The following is a 20,223-nucleotide window of genomic DNA, read 5'->3' as shown; positions in this document are numbered from 1 at the left end:
TCTCATCCTTAAAAAAAAAAAAAAGCTAACTGACCCCCCAAACCATCAACTGTACATAGCATCTCAGAGAAGGGTCTCACCAACCCCTTCAACCTTACGAAAGAGGAAATGGCTATGAACTACAAACTAATATCTGTGCAGATATAAGAAGTTTCTGTGAGAAATTACAGGAATATGCTAATTTTATTTCCTCTTATTAATGTAAGACAAATAACTGAGGTGCCTACAAGGCTTTTGGATTTCAACTGTGATTGTCTTCACTGGTCAGGATGTTTAAAGCAGTGCAGCAAACTCTTTGCTTCTAAACATCCAGAAATGTGGAGCTGTCCTGGATAAACTAGAGACTGGAAAACACTGTAGCAAAGTATGAAAGATCAGAGTGCCTTTAAAATAAAAATAATAAAAAAATAAAAAGGGCAAAAGAAATGATTACTTATAAGTCTTTGGCATCTTCATTTAATCTTGGAGAAATCCAATGACAGAATATTTTTAAATTTTATTTTATTATTATACATGTGTAAACGTTGGTGACATGTCTGTCTGTATGCTACATGGATGACTGTTGTGATCTGAACCAGAAGAAGACATTGAATTTCCTAGGACCGGAGTTATAAATGGTTGTGAGTTGCCGTGTGGAGGCTGGGAATTGAACCCAGGTCCTCTGCAAGAGCAGCCAGTGATCTTAACCACTGAGTCATCTTCCCAGGTCCCGAGTTATAATATTTTTTAGTAAGTAATACCATGTTGGGACAAAGCAGCCAGAAGAGAAACCATCAGAGTGGACAGAATGCAAGCAGTCCTGACATGTATTGCCTCTTTGCTATGGATAAGGATAACCTTACCTAAGCTCCCCTTTTTATTCTTTGAAAACAATGCACTCATTTGCCTAACTCAATATTTATAAAAGAGAAAATATTTAGAATGGGGAATGCACATAGCAACCTTAATAAGTAGCATAAATTACTGATTTCCGTTGGAGCAATCCTGTTGCAGTTCTAGAGGTACACTGAGACAAATAATTTACACTAACCCATTAACATTGCAACTGTAAGACGGGTGGATAAAACAGCAACTTTTGCTTTAATCACCCCAAGAAGGATCTATCCCACCTGTTCTTTTCTGTCTAAGAACCTTTTAAAGAAACATGAAATTTGGCTCCATGACCAGCACTAAACACACTGTTGCATCATAGTGTTCCCAGTATGGAATTCAGTAATAGAAAGACTACACAAAGTAATAATAATTCTTCAGTCTTTGGACGTGGTCAGCAGGCTCACGCTTTAAGGGGGAGAAGGGTGGGAGGAGGGGGAGAAGGGTGGGAGGAGGGGGAGGGAAATGGGAGGCTGGGAGGAGGTGGAAACTTGTTTTTTTTTTTTTCTTTCTTTCTCCTTTTCTCAATAAAAAAAAATGGAAAAAAAAAAAAGAGGAACTTCTAACCAGACATTTGGATGTAAGTATAATTTCCTCTTGTCAGTCAATGAAGAGGCAAAGGAAACTGACATGTTGTATAGGGAAAATGGAGAGATCAGGGAGAGGAAGGGGTACTGTGGCGACTCTGTGTGATGGCCGCAAATTACTTTAAGTCAAAGCTGATAAAGAGCATGGCCGGTACAGGTGACCAGAAATGTGGGTGTTCGAGATTTAAAGGACATTTCCAGTCATCTGTCATTGACTGCAATGAGTCTTTTGTTCTTGCTTTTACTTCCTAATTTTTTTTAAATAAACTGGCTTTTTTTTTTTTTAAAGGAGGCTCTGCTCCTGAGGATGAGAGAAACAATACAAAGGAAACATCGGTGTAGGTAAAGTAGTTCTACAAAAGCTGAGGGGCACAGATAATTTTCAGCTCCTGAGATGGCTATTAAAATAAGACATCAGTCCTTGCTTTATCACTGGATAAAATATAGATAAATTAGATTTTTTTTCTCTTCAATATAGAAGGTAGATACATGTCATTTTTAAAATTTCCTTTATTTAATCTCCTTTTTCTGCTATTAGCCCTTAATTGTAAGTGAGGAATGCCCTTGATCTTTAATTCCACTCCTTTCAAGCCAGTGGTAGTCTGTGAGTGGGTATGTGATTTGTGCTAGCCAATTGAACACAGGCCTTGAGATGTTCATCAATGGTGGGACAAACCTGTGGATCTCTTAGTGAATGGTTGAGAAATTGAAAAGCAGTGCCCCCAAAATATAAGTAGTACATGAGAGAGGACTAAACCAGGAAGAACCAGGGTCTCTGTAAAAATGTGACCAGCTGTACCTAACTATGCCTGTATTTCACATGGCTTCAGGGCTCAGTTGGGTCAAAACTGCCTGGATTTCATGAATGCAGGACTTCCAAGTCATTCTTGTCTTGTTCTTCTTAGCGGTTTTTTTATTCCCTTTTTTTTTATTTCCAGAATAGTTGATTTCCAATGAGTCAGGTCCAATTTATCATTAAAAAATACTAAAATATATGAATGAAAGGCATATGTCCAAAATGAAAGCAACACACCATTGGTCCTATAAATTACGCTTTCCAAGCCACAAAGGAAAAAATTTAGAATGTTATCCTAAATTTAGAAAACCATTTTCTAATGCTGTTTTCTTTTTGTCACTAAAAAACATTTACCTGGTCACTTTTCATTGATTTTCTTCTTTAGGCAAATATCTGGTGATAATTTCACAATATTGTTATAAGAAATTATCCTTTGTAAGGTGTTGTGATAATACATACAATCTCACCCCTTGAGAACCAGAGGCAGGGAGATTTCCTCACTGCCTGTTAGAAGCCAACCTATCTATGCAATGAGTTCTAGGTTATCTAGCATGACAGAATGAGACCCTATATCAAAAACGAAGGAGGAGGGAGAAAGTATCCTTTTACAGGCATTTAGCAGTATGAAAGAACTCTGAGAAAAGCTATTGGTGTGTACTTTCAATTATATTCTCTTCACAGCTTGCACTTCAGTTATTCTCATATTATACTGGAGAAATTTGGAGTTAGGAAGGGTATAAGGTTTGTTGGGGTTTTGCTCTGAAGTTTATTTATTTACTTATTTATTTATATCACGGACTTATTACTTATTTATTTAAAATATCATTTTAATTAAGAGCAAGCAAGTGAGATACACAATATTCAATGTATGACAGCTGATAGTATGGATAGAGCTATATTCTGGGAGATATAGTTTTATTCAAAAATCTGGGGGGGGGGGGAATAAAGCAAAAAATGCCTGCCTATTTAGTAACACAAAGGTCCCTGGTGGCTTATTTGGCACAGTTTACTCATCCTTCCTTTCAGGTGAGTATCTGGAGATGTTTTCAGGAAAAAATATTCAAGTGCAATTACAATGCTATCCTGGTAAAAACGTTGGTGGGTATTCACATCCAATGGCTGTCTTAAACTCTACAGTGATTATTAGAATCCTTAACATTTCTTCTCCATAAACACCTAGAGGATGAGGTATGCCTCATCCCTGCCTCGGCTGAAAGAGCCACAGGAGTCTCACAATGAACAGTAGACAGAGGGTGATGGGACCTAAGCCTTTAATACAGACAGAGCCTCTGTCCCTTCTTGGCTGCGGTGAAGAGCAGCAGAGCTGGACCCGAAGTGATGGCACTGTGCCGGCAAAGCACTTTGGCACATGCCAGGATATGAAAGGCTCTAATGAGACCCATTTCACAATTCACCAGCCACGTGCATTAAGCAGGCAAAGATTCTGTGCTAATATCCTCACGATATATCCTGTGGTTTAAGTCTCCAGCAGGATAAGGTTCCCTCAGCTGCTCACCTAGCCAGATCTATCCTCCCTCCTCTCCTTGTTCCATGCTAGTGAAATAAGCTAAGCAAGAGGCCGCAGCGGTCTAGCTTAAAGAGACATGAGGCATTTCTAACTGCGATCTATCTGACTTGGGTATGCAGGAAACTTCTAGAGACCTGCAATGCATGCTAATCTCTGCACTGATTCAAAGAGGGGGCTGCTTCATAGTAAAGCCATTGTTCTTTCTAATTGTCAGAGACGGCTGCTCTGCACTTGCCTGGAGCGATCCAATTAACATATCACCACAACACCAACCATTATAAAATGTTCTGTGTCCTACCAACAAGGGAAAGCCCCAACCCTGCTTCCATCTACAGTTTCCATCTAATTAGGTCTTTTAATACATAAACAGAAGGGGAAACAGGAACCTGGACAGAGGACTATATGTCTGAATCACTTTCTGCCACAAGTGACCTCTTGGAGTAGGGAATTTTGTTTTTAAGAGATGCTGAATTGAGAGAAGTGAGAACAAGAGAAGGACAGAGGGAAGGAGGGGATAGAGAGGAAGACAATGGCTAGAATGAGGCTCAAAAGCAGGCATGGAGGAAGGGTGAGAGGGAAAGCCTGCTTGATGCTTTGGGGAATTGAAAACATGTAACTTCTGCTGGAAACGATTGCCATGGCAACATTCAAACAATACAGAGAAAGCCTTCATAGCTCCACTCTTGCCTTCCTGAACATCACTGCATAGATGTTAACTCTTTGCTGGTGGTTTCTGACTTGAGGAGTCACCCAGCGAGTCTCCTCTTGATGTGCTTGAATGTTAGTCCTTGATTAAGTGAGTCTCTCCAGAGATTAGCCAATTGAGCAATTAACATTCTCTATTGCATTATAACAGCTGGATGAGATTATCCTCTCTCCCTCCCCTTCTTTTATTCTCCATCCCCTTTCCCCAAGATTGTAAGAAATCAACACATCTGAGATCTGACTGTAAACCAAAAGAAAATCTATCAGGAGAAAGACATTTTTAAGCTTCCAAAGGTCACATAGTTTTCTTAGAATCTCTGTCTTAATTATTGAAATCTCCACCATTAGTACCAAGCCACCATTTAAAGAACACAACAAGCCCTTTGTCCTAAGAGAGAATTTCTTAAGACCACAGTGTGTTCTTATATAATAACCAAAATAACCTACAAATGAATATCTGAATTCAAAAAAGGAAGGACCTCTAATAAAATGTTAAATATCAATCAACTTGGTGCAGGGTGGACTATATCTATGATGCTAATGATTAGGAAAGTATATTAGTCATCAGAAGAAAAATGATCTTACCATTCAAATCTGTGAACCCATGCACCCCATCCCCCAGGCCCCTGTCCACTGTAGCAAAACCTTAAACAGAAATAATTTAGTAGCTCAGGGTTTTTTTTTTTGCAGTTATTACTATTACTTGTTCAAGATAAGAGCGATTACAGAGGTGCGCTACTCTCAGTGAAAACAGTATGATCACGGTGGTTTGTAGTTTGTTAGTAAGGAAGCACTGACTTCATCACCGACTTCAAGTAGCTCCTCCTCGCACCTGTCCATTCTCAAGTCTTTAAGCATTATTATGTTAGGTACTGGTGAAAATGCAATTGTTTTGGTAGTCCTGGGATAAAAAAAAATTGATGGAAGGATGAAAAAGATAAGTAAGGTGTTGCAAACACTGTGCACATCAATATCAATGTACATTGTGTAATATGACAATTATTGTTAATCCCAGGCTTTAAGTGGAAGGTATCTAAAACTAGCAGAAACATTTAACAAATGATAGATTTAACAAAGAAGATTTAACAAAATGTACATATCCCAATATAGTTAAGACATTCATCTAAAAGGACTGAAGAATAAAAGTGAAACAAACACAACTCAGTTTGGTCTTACTCTTTAGCATTGTCTTTCATCTACAATAGTACATTCTGCTGTTTCTTGGGAGAAATTAATTCCAAAGTATAAGGCCTAAGCAACTGGATTCAGTAAAACCAGCAATTCATATACTATGAAAACTAGCTACACTTTGATAGGGAGAAGATCCTAACCCTTTCCCCTTGGTTTCTATTTGCAAAAGTTTGCATACAGGACTTCCTCAGACTTGAAAACCATAATCTTTGTGATAGCCATTCCTAAATGACGAGGCCAATCTCACCCAGCTATGAATATTGTGTATGAACAGTTCCTGATGGGCATGGGATGCTATCTGTGAATGATGTCTGGAAGGAATGCACATGAAACCTACAGTTAAGTATACTAACAGCTCTAAGTTAAAACAACACTAAATTATATATACCTATATTTAAATGGGATCCTCAAGAAAGCTACTATCAATATTTCAAAAGGCTAAGCAGTAATCATAAGTGTACTCAGAAAACTGCACATGTTAAAGCATCTTTGCTATTCAAGTTATTTGTATCAACTCATTGTAGCCATGTATAGTGTATTTTAACAAGCCATGATTGTCTGTATATGTTTACTACTATTAATAGCAGAGAAAAAATATAATGAATTCTATATATATAATACAGATTGGAAACACAGATCACTATAGGAAAAATGTGACAGTTATTCTAATGACAAAAGTATAGCTAAAAATAGTAGACTAATTATCAGCCAAACTAAAGGGATGTATTAGCTTTTTCTACTTGTTTATAATATCTGCGAAAGTAACTTGCTATTATCTTGGTCAGTGTTGGAGATAACAAAGGAAATATGATGAGATCTTTACCTACAGCCACAATTAAGTGGCTTTAATCAAGTAAATAGATACATTACAAAAATGACAGGAGCTTGGCATGTAATAAACAAGACGTTCCTGAGCAGAAGAAAGAATAGACCTATGCATCTAGAGGAAATGGGTAAGCTTCTAGGAGGATGGAAATTGAGTATATCCTTGGCCATTGCAATGTCCCTTACAAGGTTCAAGTCGAAGCTAGCTTGGAAGATCTCCAAAGGAGTGAAACCTTATGAAGAGCATGAAGAAAACAGAAAGAATGGCTATGCTGGTCAGATGGTACGGTAAGGAGAAGAGCATGGGCTTCAGTCTACAAACATACTCATGGACCATAGAGCAAAAGCTCTTCATCTGTATTTCTTAGAAGGATGCTTGCAGGAAAATGAATGCCGGATTAGATTGAAGAAAAGTTGTTTTTACTAAACAAACATAATGATGGAATCTGAACTGAGAGAACTGTGGGACAAAAGCTGAATTTACAATTAGATTTAATTACTGATTTGATAGGAGGCTTAAAGATATATCAGTGTTGGACACTTAAATGCTTAAGTTATTGGAAGGAAACAATCAGTTTCAGTTGTAAAAATTTAGGAAGTCATTAGGAGATCCAAGGAAGTAATGAAGCTATTGTTGATCATGACATTGATTTAGGTCTCCCCACATATATTATGGTAAAGGGAATAAGTTTAATTTCTCCAAGTAAACCAGGTAAATAACTCTCAGAGATACATAGGAAGTTCCATTCTCACGAAATAAGAGGAAGCAGGAGAAGAGGAAGTGTAATCAGTAAAATAAGTAGTAAATGAAAAATTCCTCAATCCTCTGGAAAAGCTTCATGAACTCTGGTGTTAGCATGGTATCAAATCCTAAGGAATCCAAATACAATATAATTAGGTCTTGATAACTCACATTTACGTATTTACCTTATATATGAGATATTGTTATCTAAAGTCCAAAGTTATGAGCATTGACCTTATTTCTCAAATAGCCCTAGGTTTATAGATAATATCATAACATTTCCAAAAGCTTTTTCCTTTATAGATATCTTTGATGAATTAGCATTATTTTCCTAATTCATCCCAATTCTTTGGGTCTTTGTTGAAAGTTGTCAATTTCTTAAATACACATTTGGATATGACTGAGAAATGACAGAAAATGTGAAAGGTGTGTGACCAAAGTAGATGGAGAACTCTCACTTCTGGTAACAGATGGGGAGAAATGATATATTCCAAAGTTAATTAAAATATTCAGAATGTCAGGTTGTATAAGAGTAAACTACCAGAGTTTGTTATTGACACAACAAATTTGAATTTACTGATTCTGATCAATGGTTTAGGTGATAAGTGACTTCTGTTTCCACTCCCACCTTCCAGTTGCTAAGCCACCTTTCACAATTGCCATTTTTTTTGTTCCTTAAGTGCGAGTTAAAGAGAAAAGTGTAAAATTTGTAATATATTGCCTGGTAGTTATTAAATGGCCCTCAAATTATAACTAAGCTTGCCATTATTAAGTGACATCTATCACTTCCAAAATGTGACTATTTACATAACTACAGGAAGCTACTCTAAGCCTAGATACCAAAGTTGAAACAAAAGTATATTTACATCATATAAGTGTTTTTTAAAACATTTATAAGCTTCATTATGATTTTACTGACATTGTATAAAGTAATATGTATTATGACATGGAGTTGACAAAAACTTTCCATATTTCCATGGTCAGTAGATAGAAGACAAAACACTAATATCTGTCAAGTGTTCCTATTACCCCAGTAAATGACTGGATTTCACAGGAAAGATAGTGAGCTATTTATTACACATATCTCTCTTTGAGTATTACCCATGTATCAAATGTTGTATATCTTGGTTTTCCTGAAGTGACTATAAAGAAAAGGAAAAAAATATATCCAGTTTCACAGCGTGAAAAACTGAGGTTTATTGCGTCTATCTGGCAATCTAGGATCAAACAATGAAACAAAGTTGGGACATGATATTTTTCTATTCTGAAGTCATAAAAAATCAATTGAAAATCCTTCAGTTATCTCCTTTCCCTTTGGTCCATGTGTCTGCAAGGGTAATACGCTGTGCTGGTCCCATTCACCTGGTAGTCACTCATTTTCAGATATCAAGTATCGTATGTTTTTAAATTCCAGGAGGCCTGAATTCCTAGGTGGTTAACTGTGAACTGAATATCAGGGTCCTAGTGCTTGAAGTAACATTATTTTAAAATCTTGTTGAACAGAAAACAAACAAACAAACAAACAAACAAAAACTACAAGGTCAGGAATGTTAGTATGAAGTGTTTCAAATATCACATGTCCATCCAGGACAACAGAGAAAAATAAGAAAAAATGTACTAGATCACAGAAGGTTCAGACTTTAGTACTTGTAATAAAAGATAATCTTTCCCTCCCTTTTTCTGTGGTGTCGAGTCAGAACATTAATGAGCACTTTTTATTAACCTTTTGTAGATTCGTGAGAACAATCTTCCTTGTATGTATATGTGTGTGCATTTTCAAGGGTATGCATGCTCACAAGTAGGTGCACATATTTGAATCTATTATAGGAAGAGATTCAATAAAGCCCAGTTTGCTATCAAAAAGCTGTGTTTTAAGCTGGGCGGTGGTGGTGCAGGTCTTTAATCCTGGAACTTGGGAGGCAGGCGGGTCTCTGTGAGTTCAAGGCCAGCCTGGTCTACAAGAGCAAGGTCCAGGACAGGCTCCAAAACTACAGAGAAACCTTGTCTCAAAAAAGAAAAGAAAACAAACAAATGAAAAACAGACTATGTTTTACATTTAGGAATTCTCAAGTGCTGAGATCTGACAGAGAAACGCACTCAGAGCGAGTCACTTGTCTCATCCAGCAGACTCAATTTTGTATGCCAAGTTAATGCTTATAGAGTGAAATAAATTTGAAAATAACAAAGACATGGTAGATTCTTAATCCCCCTCCCCCCAGCCTGGAGAGTTCTAAGATATTATTTAACCAGTTAACTTTTGGTATCTAGGATATAAAGCTCTTGATAATCCAGCCAAAGTATGCATGGACACAGAGTACATTATCCATATTGCACGGAGTGTATTTGGCACTTTGATGACTGATACATTCCCTGAGATAGGAACAAGGGTGCTTTAACGCCATATGACTGGTGCATGATTATTCTAGTTTACTTTCTGTGCTGCAATAGACTGCATGACCAAGAGCAATTTGGGCAGAAAGATGTGTATTTTAGTTTACAGATTAGAGTCCACCATCCAGGAAAGTTGAGACAGAAATCAAGGAGGGAACCTACAGGAAGGAATTGAAGTAAAGACCATGGAGGAATGCAGTTTACTAGTTTGGTCCCTATGGCTCAGCCATATAAGTATTCTTATATAACCCCTGACTATATTACAATGATGGTACCTGCCACAGTAGGCTGAGCTATTATGCAGCAACCACAAATCAAGACAATACCTGACAGACATACCCACAGACCAGTCTGGTCAAGCAATTTCTCAGTTCAGGATTCTGAATCCCAGGTGAGTAGTTTCTGTCAAGATGACATAACCAGCACATTGATACAAATGTATTCCCACCTGTTTGTCAAAGTGAGTAGAAATGAAGATCTCCTCAACAATATCTGTTCTACTTCTGTTTGTAAGCCATACACTCCCTGAACCTAGACCAAACATGATCAATTGAATGCTTGCAGGCTTGCAGTACACAACATAAAGGAACCTGATTTAATTTTCCTAATAGCCAGTTTTATGTGGTTATCTTACCTCTGATTTACAGATAAGCAAATAGGTTGAAATAGGTTAAACGGCACCTGTGATTCATGTGGACCTGTGATGTTAACTATTTAAGCTCACCTTGAACACAGGCATCCGAATTCTAACTGATTTCCCTGTCATTTTTAGAAAACACACACACAAAGGAAAATACACCAAATGGTGAAGATTTCTACATTATATTTTCATATGAGAAGGGAAACTTATGAATTGTAGGAGGCCTTTCCAAAACTAGCCAGATTTTAATTGTTTTTGAGAGGTTAGTAATCAAAGTCCAGTAAGCCATGTTGTCAAGATTATTATACACAGTATGAGGCAGTATAATGCACATATATGATGGACATGTCAACAAACATGGTAATTAAGGAGTAAGACCATTTTTTGTTATTGGCAAAGTGAAGAAAGTTCTTAAGAAGACTACTGAGGAAATGGACAGAACACAGAACTACGATGAGAGTCAAGAGAATTGCAAACCATGATCAAGATCCACTGCTTAGACCACTGGCAAATTTGTCTTCTATTTCATATCCCAGTATTAAGACTTAAATATGTCTGCTACTTCATCTGTTCTCAAGCATAGATTGAATCTTCTGTTTTTAACAGAGAAAATACGTTATGTAGTTAGAGTTAGACTTGCTATGAATAGGAAGATCTTAGCCAGATAGTGAACCTAGGGTCCTTAATAGCTGGGATGGAATGATGCACATCTCATTTAATCTATGTATTTGCAGACATATTTGTCTTTGTTTAGGCATTCCAGACCAAGAAATGTAACCAAATGACACTTAAATTCCAGAGTTCCCCTATGAAGCTTTAAAAGTACACAGCACTATAGAAACAGTTACAGCATTCTTTTATTATGCCTAAATTGTTATTTAAGCATTTCTTGTTCAGATTTTGTCTAAACAGCATTTACATATTAAATGTTGTATTTTAAACAATCTATTTGGAAAGTCCTTGGAAAGAAAGTCTAACAAGGAATATAAGCTCAGTCCCCTAGTCACTGTGGTTGGGTGTAACCAGTAGACCCTTAAAGTACTTGGTCAAAACTCATTCATCCTCAGGAAGTGGATACACATGAACTTTCTCAAGAGTGACCACGGCAGAAAGAGAGACCACGGTCGACAGAGACCTAGCCTGAGAGAAGTCATTGTGCACAGGCTTTGCACCACATCACTTATAATCTACAAAACATCTAATTTACCAAGGGATAAGATGTTAATTCCCAACACATAACCGAAAGAAAAAATGAGGGATTGGGAAATTTAAAAGGTTGCCCAAAGGGCACAGCTATTAGGTTCAAAGAGGAAGAATTTTGAAATATCTTTAAAACTAGTACAATGAATCAGTTTTCTGGGACTGTGGCCTTCATCAAACTGTTGGATATACCTACCCACTCACAAATACTGAGTGGCCAACTTCATCTGAAACCAAGTGACTAGGTAGCATTGCAGCTCCACCATCCACACCGTTTCTTTCCTATTCCATGAACAACTTGCACAAACTGCAGAGACGACTGATTCCAAAGCCAGAAGAGCTTATTCCCAAACTGCCTGAGCACTCAAGAGTGATGTGGGCCAAGTGAGTCACCTTAAGAAGGACTCCTTGAGATGGCTTGTCAGTGCGAGTAGAGGGAGCTACATTTCAGCACAGACATCAGATTCTTTTGTTTTTTCTTTCCTCCTCTTGGGAACATTTACTTGTTTGTGTAAGAAAGGAGGGGGATAGTAAAGCTACAATAATGTTGAAAAGAAAAATGAAATTTGTGGTCGAATCCAGGGTAGTGTTTAGTACTGAGAGAAATTTTAAAGCAAGGAGGAGTAAAACTAAATCTCCCTAATGGTAAACACAACATATTTGCAATGCAGGTTTTGCAGTTAAACTCTGAAGTTGAACTACAAAGAAAAAAGAAGCATCAAGATACATTTTCGTCTCTACTTCTATGTCATTTGTACTAAGTTGAAACTGATCAACAACTTTATATAGCTTGAGTCATTATTACATGACCAAAGACGCTGAATCAACAACAATGGCCATATGAAGCATATCAAATAAACACACACACACACACACACAGAGAGAGAGAGACAGAGAGAGAGAGAGACAGAGAGAGAGACAGAGAGACAGAGAGAGGGAGGGAAAGAGACAGAGAGAGACTGAGTGAGAGAATGATAAAATATACATAAGCCTTTATACAAAGATCTGGAAGAAAAAAAAAGTCTTGCACTTTCATAGGTTGGTAAATTCCAAAAGAATCTGTGTGTCCCAGCAGTAAACATGTGCCTGGAAAAAATAAATTAGGCAAGTGCTGGGCTGCAGGATACCTCAGTTAAAGAGTAACAGAAAGGAGAAGAACAGATGATGGGAGAGAAAGAACAGATTTGGAAAGCTATTAGCAGGGTGTTTCTGGTTTCTATTATCACCTCTCTAATATAAATCTAACTCCACAGTTCCTTAATGACTCTCTAGAGTCTACCACTCTCAGCAGTAAATGTGCCCAGCACTAACAGGGTATCCAGGAGGCAGCTGCCTTCCATCTCCTTTGGGATATTTCAGATTTGTGGATCTTCTGGGATTTCAGATATTTTAAAGCCAGAGTTTTGTGAACCAGTCAACAGGAAGAGTGAAGATGAAAGGAGAGAAGAGGAGAGGAGAGGAGAGGAGAGGAGAGGAGAGGAGAGGAGAGGAGAGGAGAGGAGAGGAGGGGAGGGATGTTGGCACCTATGACTCTTGATGTCTACATTGGCAGAAGTTTACTTCACCTTCCCTAGACCACTGTGCCTTTCTTTCATCTCTGAATAAAAATGGCAGCTGTAATCACCCTATATGCGCCAGAATCTTTCCTAGTTTGGATTCAAAACTTGTCTGCTTCTGTGAGGTTTGTGTGAGTCACTTGTCTCAGACTGTTTGGTCATTAACCAAATAATTACGGTTTCTCTCGGCTTCAGATTATTCTTTTGTCGGCATGTAATATCTGACCTGGCTCTAAAGTTACATGAGTTCATGATTCTAATAGAAACATTCAGAGAGGAATACGGAAGAGTCTCAGGGGTGGGGGTTGGATCATTCTGTACAACAGGCAAGCTTGAAGACTGGCAGAAATGGGGGGCTAGGAAGAAGGTAATCAATCCCCTAGGCCCCAGCCTCTCAAGTCTCTTAAAACATTCTCTTTTATTTATTTATTATTTACTTATTTTGTTGTTGTTGTTGTCTTCTTTGCCTTCTTTCCTTCAAAGCAAAGCTGGCCCAGGATAAGCCTTGGAGATCAACACATAAATTTTTCCTTTGGTCTTCCTTTCTAAGTTACTAAAGGATGCTAAATGTCTGCCTTTTCCTGAAGCTGTTTCTCAGTGGTGTTTGGTGGGTCCTTGGTAAAGCCCATGCCAAACTCCCATGTCATCTACAATCCGTGTGCAGCTTTTCTGTTATCTAAGGGATTCTGAAGTTACAGGAGGTGGAATGAAGGGTGCTCCCTGCTTCAGTCATAGCTCAACCCCTGAATACTCCAGGGATGCAAAGAACACATTTGGAAAAGGGAATGCAGGAGACTGTGAGACGTGCAGTCTGTGTTCCACCACTTCCTCTGCTGTGCCATTCCCTCCTTCAACACCATCCCAGCCATCCTACCCACTAGCCACAAGCCATCCTCCACCTGCTTTATTATCATAGTTTTGTGTTAATACATTCTGATGATCTGCAGTGTCAGGATGGATACTGAAATTTAAATTGGGTCCCTTCAATTTTCAATAACGAACACTTGGGCTTCTAAGTCTGGGGCTTTCTTGTAACTCAAATCCATTCTAGAGTGTCAATCACGAGCATCAGCACCCCACACTGCAATGGGCTTTATGGAGAGATTCCCTTTTCTCCTTCCTGAACATTTGCAAAGGCATTTGCCTAGAATGCAGACAACCTGCATCGCTACAGCAGTCCAGCTTATCAGTGAGCACAGCTTGCTGGAACAACTGCGTGGGCCACCCTATCCCTCATTTGCTTGTTCCCAGTAGCCGGTCCTTGAAAACCACAGAAGAGGGGGAGGGAGAGGGAAAAGAAACAGAACACTAAATTAATGAACATTTTCTTCACCGATAAATAAGAAAATTAGGATCACTCACTGTATTTCAGACTCAGCACAGCTACATCCCGAGGGAAATCCAGGTGGTTAAGAACAAGAAAGAATGCACGGTCTTGACACCAAAAAGGAAAAGAAAAAGAAAACGAAAAGGAGGTTGGTGAAGAAAAAAAGATCCAACTGCAATTATCCTTCAATTTTAGTCAACATGGGCACCAATCCAAGAGTCCTCTGCTGATTTCTTTCCCAATCAATGCTTCGTTCCTCCACGGTCAACTTTTCTTCAGTGAAATTTCTTTGCAGATCTATTATTAATTTCCTCTCTTTCTTGTGGGAAATTCAAAGAGAAAAAATATGTATATATATATCAGGTCTTTACTTTCCTAAAAATGCCCCAAACTTTTCATTTCAAAAAATATCTCCTTGGCGTACTTTTTCCTTTAAAGAAAACAAAATGAACACACTTTTTCTTTGTGTATCCTCAGTTCTCCATTTCCAAACATCCTTGGGGGAGGGGGACAGCTATTTTATGATTATTTATTTATGTCAGAACACAATAAACCCCGCAGGTCTGACATCAGCTTATTTCATTTTTTTCCTCAATGCTCCCCGTGTGGCCATATACACATTTATGTTACAATCCAGGTCTCACAAGAAATAGCTTCATTCTTTCTTCTTTCTGGCACAATCAGTTTATCCTCTGCGTTCTGCTCCAAGAGAGAGCTGCGTCCCGCATTCTTCATTTTAGCAAGGCACCCAACAGCCACCTCGTCCGGGGAGGTAAAAAAGAAAAAGAAAAAAGAAAAGAAAGAAAAAAAAAAAGAACAAAAAAGTCTTTCTTTACATTCTTGATTCCAGTCCCCAGCTCTCCCTTCGGATAATTTGGGGATCAACTGCCCCCACCGGCTACCCTTCTGGCCGGCCCCTTCGTCGAAGATCTGATTAGATTTCTCATCACAACCCAGTGCGCAATTGGATTTTTGATTTCAGCCACCCAGCCAGCCACCTTCCCCCTCGCCCCTCCAAACTCCCTGTTAGATCCTGTCGCCTTCCCTCCACCGCCTCTGCGATTTCATAATCTCACGTTAAATGGAGTGCGGGGGGCGGGGGCGAGGGAGGGGGCGGAGGTAGAGGAGGAAAATTTCAAGGCTCCGTCAGCTGTCAAGAACAAACCCCGTTCCGCCCCCAGTCAGCTACTTTTTCTTAAGGCTCAGGGTGGCTTTCACTGAGTCCCCTCCCCCACCCGCAGTACAGGGTCCAGTTCCTCCAGGTATTGCTGAACTCGGCGATCAGGGCAGGGATCACCAGAGAGACGCGTGATGCGGTCCCTCGCCAGCGGCCCCTGCCAGCACGGGTGTCCCCTTCTCCATCAGCTGGCCGCAGATCTCGAGTCTCCCGGGCGGTCGAAGTTCAGACTGGGCTTTTATTTCGTACGGGGAAAGCAATGTGACGGGACTGACGTAGTGTTAGGTAAATTTAAAAAAAGAAAAAAAAGAAACAAACATATATTTAAAAGCAAAAGAAAAAAGGGGGGGGTAAGAGAAAACGACGAAACGGGAACGAAGAGGGTTAAAAAAAATCCCTAATCACTGGCTCCTCTCATCCTTCTGGAATGAAACTGCAGCTTTGATCTCATTTCCAGCTGCGTTGAGGATGGTCTGGAGCCACAAGTTGGTTCCTCTGTGCGCAGTCTTTCCTGACGCCCGCTGGTCCCCCGCGAGGAGATGCGTCCTCGGGCGCGCAGCTGCTCCGCGCCGGTCTCAGTGCCATAGTCCCGACTCGCGACTCCCTGTGCCGCGGAAACCAGGATCCCCTTCCATCCACTTCGGCATGAACTCTGCCTTCTCCCTCTCCTCTCTCTCCAGATAAAAGAATGCGCTCCCTGAGTGGTTGGCAGCGTCTGCCAATCTAGACTTTTCTCTCCACCAATGCCGAGTCCTGTTACTTGGGGTCCAGGCTCCCCAAAGCGTACCCAGACTGCAGTCTCTTCCCCTTCTCTGGTCCTCTTTCTTGCCCCTTTTCCGTTCCCTTTCTCCGCTAGAGATCAGTAAAATACAATTACCCAATTACCTCCCATCATCTTAGCAGTGATTGGTCAATTGCATTAACACTTGAAGTCAGGGAAGAGGGGATTGGAGACTCTGAGGTGTGGCATTGCTGCCACCTGGAGGGAATAGTCGGAAGAACGCCGTTTTAAAGCGTGCCCCTCACTGTCAGAGGCTAGCAATCAGGAAAGAAATTCAGGCTGTGTGGGAGTTGTCATTTTTATTTTTATTTTTTAAAGCTTGTCTGTTTTCATCCCGAAAGCCAAGAGTTTTGAAGTACACAGGAGAATACATTGAAACCGAATCACCATTGGATTCAAGATTATTAACAAACACAAAGCTTTTGATTTCGGATTGGATGGTAAGAGCCTCTCTAGGAAGTACCGCAGGGGGTCCCAAGGAAGGGATTAAGCCTCGGTTCCTACTAAGAAGTAGGATTGGGGAGCGGGGAGAGGAACCTGGGTACCTCAAGAACTACTAGAGAGGTAGAGCATGGGAGAGCAGGTTAATCCCTCCAGGAGGAAACAAGTGTAAAGGTGAGATAGGAGCCTTCAGCCTATGCAGTGTTGCAGTAAATTGGCCTGTTCAGTTTGTACGAGACATTCAGGACAGCTTGACAACTCAATTCCAGCATCCCTCGCTCTTGGATGTGGGCTTTTCCATCAACTCGTGTTAGAGGAACGCTTGGCATATTTCAGCTCCACTGCCTTTCCTAAGAAGCAGGGACCCAGACCATAGAACAGTGACATGAATAGGTATTTGTTTTGCCACTCGTCTCTGCTTTTATAATGATCACAAAGCTCTTTCCATGAGCTGCAGTCACTTACATGCCTGTCAAGCATGTTATTTGAGATATGAGACTAATGAAATCAGGAATAAAGAATGTAACAATTAGAGATCATGCTTATTGACGATGAAGAATAAATAAAGATTTCTGTTTCCCCTTCTCCCAGTAAAGATCTTTAGGCTGAATTTTATTTCTTTTCTAGCACTAAGAAGATTTTCTTGTGTTTAAGACAGAGTTAAATAGAATGTGATAAAGAGAAGTAAAACAGAGCAAAAAGACAAGGAGAGAACTTTTGTGCTACTATGGGAACATCAGAGATTTATTGAAGTTCATTCCAAATGTTCTTTTCTATTCTTTGCTGCGTTAATATTAACATATTGTATACTATATGCAATGCACTATGTTGTTACTTCTTTGGACTTCGAAAGTTTATTTTTATACACTTGTTTGAAGATGAAAAAATTGTAATGTGTTTCAGAGGTCCCTACCTGCTAAGGAAAATACCCTTCTTTCACATTCAGCTGCAATTGCTTATGGCTACCCAATGTTTTCAAGAGCTTTTATATAGTTGCATCTCATATATAATGTGAATTTGTGGAGGAGTTAATGCTTTTATATTTAAGTGGATGTTTGGTTGTTACATGTTTTGCTTCACAAACACTAGTAGACCATATTTGTTAATTCAAAATGGAGCATACTAGATGCTTGCTAGACATCTTATCACCCTTCAGAGCAAAGAAATCTCTCAAAAGGAAAGGAAGAGTGCTAAGTAGGGAAGCAGGAACTAGAAAATTTTCCCAGGTCTGCTTAGTTTCTCATTACAAACTGAAGAACCACAGTTTCTGATTTGCTCGATAAGACACTGAATTGGTTAGTTGGTATTCATATTTTTGCATTCAAAGTCAATTATTAATTGAATATATAATATGATATACATATATCATATATATGTATAGTGATTTGCATCTTCTTTATTACATCACTGTATTTAATATTCAAACAAGTTCCTGAAACATTTTGAAGAAAAAGTGAAATGACAAGTGATATGCTTGGTAAATGACTGCCAAATATTAACCAATCTAGCTGATTTCAGTTTTGCTAGTTTCACATAAATGACTAGGTTTTAGTAAGATGAAGAGCAGCTTGTCAAGACAGTCAAGATCACTCAGGCTGTTATTATTATGGATCCCCAGAGATGAGTTTGTAGCACTGTATGGAAATGGCATTGCTGTATCCTGTCGTATTAGCTGCTGTGTGGCATTAGTTAAAGTGAACTGGAATAAGGAATCAACAAGGGGGAACATCATAAAAGTGCACATGCAAATTCAGTTGCTAAGACACAAAAGTGTAGCTAGTTAGACTGCAGAGCTGCCAGTTATGACCAATAGATGAATGCGCTTAGGTAAGATTCTTCATAAGCCCTCCTTTAGAAGGATTAATTGCCGAGTAGGTAACTCGTCTCATCCTCATGCTTCCCACTCATCAGTACTTCTTGTTACCAAAATCCTGTCTAGAATAAAAGGTCAGTGGACAGAGATGGCTGGGGAAGATGGGGAGGGATGCTACCTACCACAGTAGTTTCTTCTGTGTCTACACAGAATTCCACATTTTATTTTCTTTTGATGTTTAGACATATGAGTAAAATAAAATTGTCTTATTATTTGTCTGTACTGGGGATGCAAACTGGTATAATCTTTAACAAACAGCAGGGGACAGCACCTTGTAATCAGAAATACAAAACAGCAAATAGCATGAATTTAGTAACTTTGTTTAAAAATAGAGCAAATAAGACTGTGTATGTTGTGTTGCTAATCGGATTTAAGGCATTGTAGGCCAGTCTGTCAGTGCATAGTGTACACACACACACACACACACACAGTCTTTATTTTATGGTAGAAATCTCAAAAGTAAATATTCTTTATTTTTGTTTCAATTCTATTATATTCAGATAATAATGGCATCAAATTTGCTTCTGTAATTTACACACATGGTAATGTGAATTAAACCCATTAAACTAATTTAAAAATTACTTTGATATTAAATCCTATTTTTTGTGGCCTTATGTGGGCAATATAACATAGACACTGCTTCCCAAAGAACTAGAAGACATTCCAACAACTGTGCATGCTTAGCTTCTTACTAATTCAGATGAGGATCCTAAGGTCCAATTATGTTTGCATCTAGTTGATAGTTGTTCATTTCCAATATATTTCTTTTATGATGACTACTCCAAAACTCAGTACTTATCCCATAGAGATTCGCTGTTTGTTGTATCTTAGATTTTAATGTTAGTTTTAACAACTAATATTTAATGGAAGCTTAAAATACCAAGCTTGGTTCTAGGTAGGTTACACATTTCTACTCATGCCGTACTCTCAATAATCTCAATAACTTTATGAAATTGATATCATTGTAATACCAGTTTCAGGGATCCAGAACCAGAGATGAGGTTAAATAAATGCTTGGCTTGGCAGAATTACTTCCCTTCAGATACCGAGGCTGCAAACAAATCCTTGCTGTGCATAGAAATAACTCATTCCTGTCCCTCTAATGCTAGCCCAAGAGCATTTACCCATATTTATAATATTTTCCCTTGGCTGTGTGCGTGGATATCTAAGACTATGGTATTAGAGAGTGTAAGTATCTATATATGTCATGTTGTGACCCCAGACACACAGTGCAGCTGAGGATGACCTTAAACTTCTGATCCTTCTACCTCTCCCCATGCCCCAGTGTGAGCCTGTAGGCATACAACACTACAAATAATTATTTGTGTAGTAATAGGTACAATTGAGCTATATTCTCACTCTCATTATTTTTATTTTATCTAATATTTTCATCAATATTGTTAGTAAAGTGTTAGAAAATAAGATGCTTGAAATATTAAAGCAGAGAGAAAAGGCTACCATCAAGCATGGTTTTATCAGAAAATATATAGTTTCAGATTAAGTGATGCATAATACATGCTTGACAACCTGTTAACTGGAAACAGTCATAATCTGTTTTTGTTTTTTCCCCTCATGAGTCAGAAGGTCTGTCAG

At 38.9% G+C, this 20,223-nt stretch overlaps 1 protein-coding gene across 6 annotated transcripts in view; it reads right to left on the bottom strand.

Annotated features, from left to right (window-relative positions):
* The window catches only part of Lrrc4c (leucine rich repeat containing 4C), a 1,344,378-nt gene that overhangs the window by 161,456 nt on the left and 1,162,699 nt on the right, over positions 1 to 20,223 (bottom strand). For 3 of the 6 annotated variants that reach the window (XM_041641257.1, XM_041641258.1, XM_041641253.1), the window contains exon 1: positions 14,394 to 16,370. The exons of 1 other annotated variant lie outside the window; for it this stretch is intronic. The gene's annotated coding sequence lies outside the window, so the exon portion shown is untranslated. Of the gene's footprint in view, positions 1 to 14,393; positions 16,371 to 20,223 lie in introns of those variants that run through there. 2 more of the 6 variants (XM_041641254.1, XM_041641255.1) reach the window with 1 other exon arrangement.

This window comes from Microtus oregoni, unplaced genomic scaffold, assembly GCF_018167655.1.
Source record: "Microtus oregoni isolate MIOR12 unplaced genomic scaffold, Mior012 000068F_ref0000429, whole genome shotgun sequence".
Taxonomy (NCBI): domain Eukaryota; kingdom Metazoa; phylum Chordata; class Mammalia; order Rodentia; family Cricetidae; genus Microtus; species Microtus oregoni.
This window is presented reverse-complemented; position numbering and strand designations above follow the sequence as displayed.